The following is a 6,667-nucleotide window of genomic DNA, read 5'->3' as shown; positions in this document are numbered from 1 at the left end:
GCCCCGCTCCGCCCCGCTCCGCACGGTCGGCCCCGGGGCGCGGGGTCGGCCGTGTGGACCTCAGCTCTCTCCCTTATAACTTTGGGGTGGGTTTTTTTGAGAAATACCTAATTTGCCATAGTTTTGCAACCTGGCCTTGCCATGAGCTGAGGGTTTAGATCATCCTGATGGAAATCCTTCAGCTGGCAAGATAAAGAGCTGAAAGGATGCTCCGGTATGAGGAGAGCGGTTTGTGAATCGTCTTCTCCGGTTTTGGCCGTCTTCTTTGTGCTTCCTCTGCGCCCTGTGATGTCCTTGGGTCCCCCCGCCACATGAGGGTGATGGCCTGGCTGGTGGCTGAGCCCAAGAACCAGACCAAGCAAGCCCTCGCCCACCTAAGGTCGCCACCATTACCAACTGCTGTCGCCCGTGGATTTTCAGTCCTCTCCTTGGTCATGCCCCAGAGCCAGCACTGGACTGTGCTGAGATGTCACGTGGTGTGAACATTCGCAAAGGGCTTTGTCTCATCATTTGGGGGTCTCTGGCACTGGGGCTGGAGGACTGAGGCTGCTACCTCCAAAGGAGCCCCCCTCTTTCCACAGCCCATGGGTGCCGCTCGGTCTCAGACCAGCTCAGAGCTTTCAGCTGGAGCTAGCAGAACCCCAGCCTGGGTGTCCAGGAACGATCCCACCTCAGGGCTCCCCTCTTTTTGGGCCACTCCAGCTCACACAACCCCCTTTCCCGGGCTCTGCCCACGCTCCAGCCCCGGTGACCAGCAGGGATTTTCCAGGCTGGCCAACGAGTGACACGAATGACTCGCTCAGGGGCCAGGACTGTGGGAAAATCACGGGCCAGCTGCACATCCATGCCTGGGATGCTGGCGGAGCCAGGGCAGGCTCTGGTGCTCCCCTACCCCCTCCTATCCCCCTGGTCGTGCCTCTGCCCAGCCAGGGCAGCCGAGGGGCAGATCCACGCTGGAGGCTGGTGGTGCAGCAGAGCAAACCATGACACAGAAATAGCACATTGCTGTAAATTCAGCCGCTACTAGAGGGCAGAGTGAGCCTGGCGAGATAGGGTTTTTAGCTGTGCAAGGAGCTGGGATGTGGAAAACTGATTGCTTCCCCTTTTCCCTTCCACTGAGGCATGTGGGGGGAGAGGAAGAACTACAGCAGAGCCAGGGATGATCTGTGACATGGTTTGAGGTTTGGAGTGGGATGACTCACATTTTGATTTTTTTTACAGAGCGCTCCAGGGCTGGATTAAACTGTGTTTGTAAGGAAGGAACCGCACCGTGGAGGCAGCAGGGCTAAGCTCCCCATTCCCCAGCCCTGAGTGCTGCTACAGCTGCTCCCAGTCCTTGTCCAGAAGAGAAGACAAGAACGGATGCATGACAAGTGGATCCCACAAGGGACAGCTGCTATCTCCTGCTAACTCACTAGGCTGGATCTAAGGTTCTGGCACACAGCTATGCCCTGTCCCAGTGCCTGTCTTTTTTGCAGGCGGTAGTGTAAGGGCAACTCTGATGTGCCTGAGGTGCTCAGGCAGGTCTGCAGCCTGCACCAACCCCAGCTGCTGCACCCTCATGCCAACCCCACCTATGGGTGTCCCTGGGACCTTTCTCAAGCAGCCAGGGCAGCTGGGTCACTCAGGCCAGTAGCTCCAGATTCAGCCTGGGTTTCCTTGGCTGGCTGTGCTGTCCCTATGCTGGTGCATGAGCTAGTGTTACCAGAGGTGTTTCCATCTCAAAAAATTAAGTAAAAGTTTTTCCTCACCCTAACAAGGACAGAAGTGTAGTTGGTCAGGGTGAGACAGGCCTGATGCTCCTCCCAGGAGCATTGCAGGGACAGAGATTTGGAGGACTCACCTTCAGCCAGGAGGTATGAGTAGCACCTCTGCCACGGCCTGGCCTGCTGTGTCTGAGTCAAGAGCTGCCCGACCCTGCCTGGAGCCATCGGTCATATCCAGCCCTTCCTTGGTGCAGGTCCAGGACTCTTTGTGCTGCCAGGGCTGGCAGGAGCAGGTCAGCATGCCATGAACCCACAAACTGCCAGGAGTAAATCCGATGGGTGTCACAACCACCTCGGGCCTCAGCCCCAGGAGCCCCCAGACCATCTCCTGTACCACCTGGGTGAACATGGTCAAAGCCCCCATGCACGCCTGAGCTCAGAGGGCACAGGCAGCGAGCAGTCAGTGTGCCTGGGGTGCCCCACGCAGCCTGGCCACCTGGTCCATACTGCAGGGATGGGCAGAGAAAGGCAGCATGCTGCTTCTGTCACAGAAAGATGGAGAGCCAGGGAGCATCAGCTCCGCTCCTGTGCACAGGAGACCTTCACTGTCTTACCACAGCCTCAGGTGGTGGTCAGGCTACAAGCTAGGGGGCATCTTGGCAGATGGTCTGTCGACAGGACATCCCTGCAGCTCTTCTCTCCCTCTTAACTAACTCTATGGATTAGGAACTTCTCTTTCCATGCCCGCCCCAGAGCTATGGGAGGCTATGGTGTCTCTGCCAGTGCCAGGGGTGTTGCAGCATGGTTCAGGCAGGGTGCAGGCAGGCAGCAGCACACACAGAGCTGAGCAGCACCCTCAGCCCAGGGCTGGCCTCTGCCCAGACTTTTCCCGACTTTGTGCAGCAGGTGTGGGATTTTTACCAAAGCTTTTTTTCTTTCCCACTTGCAGGTTGGGTCTTAAACTGTCAATGCCCTCATGCTTGAGCTCAGCCACATGAGCCAGCTGCACTGATGCTCCTCTGCTCCCAAAGCTGCTCACCCTAGAGTTACTTGCCCTGGCTTTGCTCTGGGCCATGGGGCAGGAGCAGGCAGCTCTCCTGGCCTTGCAGCTCGCAGAGGTGCTCTGGGCTTGCCACAAACAGCATGGGGCCAACTTCATGCCATGCAGGATCTGGGATATGCCCCCCAGCCTCCAAAACAAGGAGCTGATGGGGAATTCACTCTGCCCCTGGATAAACTATGGGATTACCAGTTACTACTACTAATTAATGAATCATGGGAACAACTTATCCTGGGGGCACATCCACAAACTTCTCTGCTAATGATGGGATGCCCTGAGCACCTCGGGGTTTTAACCTACTTGGAGTCAGCAATGGCTCCCACATCAGGGGACAAACAGGCACACACTGGCACAGCAGGTAAGCACCCAGCCAAAACCCCTTTGACTCCAACCCTCCATCACACTCAGCTCAGCAAACCAAGTGCCATGCATCTGGAGTCAGATACCAGGAGGTTGCCAAAACCCAGCTGCTCTTCGGTTTGGGTCACAGACCCCCAGTCAGAGCAGGAGGAGCTGCCAGCTGCTGTGCCACCACTGCCGCACGCGCTCACCTCCTGCGCAGGCTGCTGCAAGGGTGAGGTAATCCTGGGTAATTCCTGACTTCCATGGAAATGCCTCCAGGCCACGATGATTATCTCTGTAATTAGCCTCTCTGATTTTTCTTGGTGTTCTATAAAATATTAATTTACAGCTGGATCCTTGCCTCCTTTGTGCGTCGGCTTGAGCTCTTCCCATCAGCAGAGCATCTCTGGCACCTCTTGCCGAGGTCCCATGGGGTTACACAGCACAGCCAGGGCAGTCGCTGGCATCTGGATGGTGGTTGGGGTTGGTGTCTCCATCCGGAGCTTCCCCACAGTAACATGCCCTTGTAGCTCCTATTTTAAAGAGAAGACTCAAAATCAGTGAAGCACTCTGAGAAAGTGCCCTTCATCTGGACAGTGAAGGTGAGTAGGCAGTTTACTGCTCCAGAAGCCCTTTAATACAACACAGATCCATCCCATTGCTCTGTTTGGGCCAGAAATAGCATTTTTGCTCAACTGCATGGTAAATCAGGTAGGGCAGCAGCTGTGGCTGAGCTGGACCATGTTCCCAACCCAGCTTCCAGCTGCTGGAGTGAACCCAGTGCTGTGATTTCTACCACCAAAATGAAGCCAAACATGGGGCTCAATGGTACATCGTGCCCTGAAAACACACTGCTCACACTAGCACTTTTAATTTGCCTCATTTTTCAGCCAAACTAAGTAGAATTGACCTTAATCTCACTAACAGGGCAGAAAATGCCACCTCTAATATTTTGATCCCAAACACTGGGAAGGTCAGGCAGAGAAAGAATGCTACGGTGTGCGTTTTGCTGTGGCTGGGTATAATGGGCAGCAGCCTCACAGTGCTGTGGGCGGCCCGGTTGCCTACCATCGGGGTTGCTCTCCTTTGAAGGCAGCGCTGGCAGCGTTGCAAGTCCTGGTACTCTCACTGCCTTCTCACCATGACAAGCCTTGGGCTCTAGACCCTGTGTCCCAGCATCCCTGCAGTGGGTGACTGCTGCCATGTCCCTTCAGGCTGTCCTTGAGTTGTTTATTCCTCTGGGATAAAGAATTTGTTGTCTTTGTCAGGCCAGATGTAATGGCTGTCTTAACCATGGCAGAAATCTAAAGAAAAAAGTGTTGCCTTCTCTTTAGGGGTTGTGCCCAGCATGCGCATGTCTCTGCCAGGAGCTGCTTGCTACTGGTGCTGTTTTCCTGGCACTTCTGGCCAAGCAGCAGACATTGTCGGTGATGTTTTGTCCTCCGGACAGCCCTACGTGTCCCTGTGCCACTGTGCAACGCCCACTGAAACAAAGCCAGGCTGCAAAGCCGCTGGGAATTTGTATTCTACTCTGAGGCCACGTCCCGCCGCAATGCTTCCCAAGGTGTTTGCATAAGATATTTCCATTCGGTCACTCCTCCCCTTCTGCAAAACCAAACACACACGTTTTGTAGCTGCCAATCCCTTTGGCAGAGGCTTCGAGACAAGCAACAAGCTGCTGATAGCCACGCTTTGCCCAGGCAACCAGAGGCCCGTCGGCCGTGACACAAGATGCTGCCTGCCAGCTCTCCAGGGATGTGGGCCCCAGGGAGCCTGGCTCAGCTGCAGCCACCCACTGTGTCCCTTACCAAGCTGACAGGTGGTGGCTTTGAGGAAAGCCATGCCATGGACATAGAAGGGTCATTGAGTGCAACCAAGGAAGAGCAGCTTTATCTTTTTTCTCTCAGTGTTTCATTCAGCTTGGGGTTACAGAGCTGCAAATCCTCAGGGGTGATGCTCCAATCTCATCCAAAGCTGGTTTTATAGCAGCAAGCAGAGCCATTTCTGCCTGACACTCCCAGAGCTTTCCAGGCTGCAGGTCCCTCCTGGTTGGGGCCTCTACCAGTTCATGCAGCCGAGCCCCTTAATCCCCCCTTCATTCAGTTCCCCCCTCCCCGTGATTTTATCCCCAGCCCCACTGGTGTTCAGACCAGCCCAGCAAGCTGCAGTGATGCCTGGCACAGCCGGTGCCAGAAAATTCTCTGTTAAGACACAGTGCAGCCAACATCCAGAAGAGATGCTGCTCCGCAGGGTTTGTGTCTGGCTCAAGGTCCACAGTAATATTAACCCCTTGCTTCCTGCTCCACAAGAGCCTTCTACAGAATATGGGTGCTATGGCAAATGGCTCTCCCACCTCTCTGCTGCTTTTAACTCAGCCTAGGCTCTGCTGTTGTGGGGAATTAGCATTTTGGAGGGCAGCTCCCCTGCGCACAGCCCAGAGGTAACCCAAACCCCTTCCCTCTCAAATTTCCGGGGCTTAAAATAATAAAAGCAGGCCAGCAACCTCAGCCGGCCCTATGGCAAAATGGTTATTAAAATTCAGCGTTGCGGCTCCTCGTGTCGGCAGAGGGCAGTGGAAGATGGTCCCAAACCTCCCAAGCCTTCCCCAGGCGCGCTGCAGAGATGGGGATCCGGGGAGGAGACTCCACCAGAGAGGAAGGGAAATAAAAATGCAGTTCCTCCAGCAGCGAGGCTGACCCAAGCGTGGCATTACTGCCGGGCACCCCGCCGGGTAGGGGGGATTTGGGCTCGTTGATCCGCGCGGTGACGAAGCGGGAAGAGGAGGGGAGGAGGCCGAATCTTCCACCGTTGTGCCCCTCTGGCTTGCGTCTCGCCAACGCACAGGCGGGCTGCTCCGGGCCAGGAGCGCCACTGCTCGTGCCCTGGGTGGGACGGCGGCGATGGCGATGGAGGACTCTGGAGCGGCAGCGATTTGCAGTCAGGAGCAGGCGAGCAGGCCGAGGAGAGGTTTTTCTGGCTGTAGCAATGTCCCAGAGGGTCTTCGCCAAGCCCGGCGAGCCGCAGCACGTAGGCAAACGCGTTCCCAGCCCGCAGCCCGCCCGCCCGCGGCCGGGTGCTGCTCTCCGGCGGTGGGAGAAGCGGGGAGACGGTGCTGGTGGCGCGGCCCTGCTCGCTGCCTCCCTGCCGGCTCCGCACCCTGCCCTGCTGCCTCGCCAGGCGTTTGTAATTAATACCCCTGGAGGTAAAGAAAGAGCAGCGTGAGGTTGGGATGTATTATTTTACTCTGATAGGAATCTGACACTGACACAGCCATTAGGGTAAAGAAAGAATAATAACTTAGACTTGGCATATATTAAAGCATAAATACCTTCAGCGTGTGAAAAGACAGCCTTTCATATATCGGTGGGTTTGTAATTATTTATTGAAAGAAAAGGCAGAGCTCATTGCAAAACAAGACAGAGGCGAGGGAGCCGCTCCTCGCCGGGTTTGCCAGCGGGATTTTTTGACTCGGCGGCATCCCCTACCCCGAAAAGTTTTGAGAGCGTTTTTGTGCCGCTGCCGCAGAGCCACACAAGCTTCTCGCAGCGGAGGGGGGGGG

The 6,667-nt window shown here is 55.8% G+C and overlaps 1 protein-coding gene across 3 annotated transcripts in view; it reads right to left on the bottom strand.

Annotated features, from left to right (window-relative positions):
- The window catches only part of LOC113479945 (wiskott-Aldrich syndrome protein family member 3-like), a 23,665-nt gene extending 18,043 nt beyond the window's left edge, over nucleotides 1-5,622 (bottom strand). For 2 of the 3 annotated variants that reach the window (XM_026848368.1, XM_026848371.1), the window contains exon 1: nucleotides 108-132. The gene's annotated coding sequence lies outside the window, so the exon portion shown is untranslated. Of the gene's footprint in view, nucleotides 1-107; nucleotides 133-5,611 lie in introns of those variants that run through there. The other variant, XM_026848370.1, reaches the window with a different exon arrangement.
- Between the last annotated feature and the right edge of the window lie 1,045 nt (nucleotides 5,623-6,667).

Source organism: Athene cunicularia (assembly GCF_003259725.1).
Source record: "Athene cunicularia isolate RWA chromosome 4 unlocalized genomic scaffold, athCun1 chr4_part3, whole genome shotgun sequence".
In the NCBI taxonomy this organism is placed as follows: Eukaryota; Metazoa; Chordata; class Aves; order Strigiformes; family Strigidae; genus Athene; species Athene cunicularia.
This window is presented reverse-complemented; position numbering and strand designations above follow the sequence as displayed.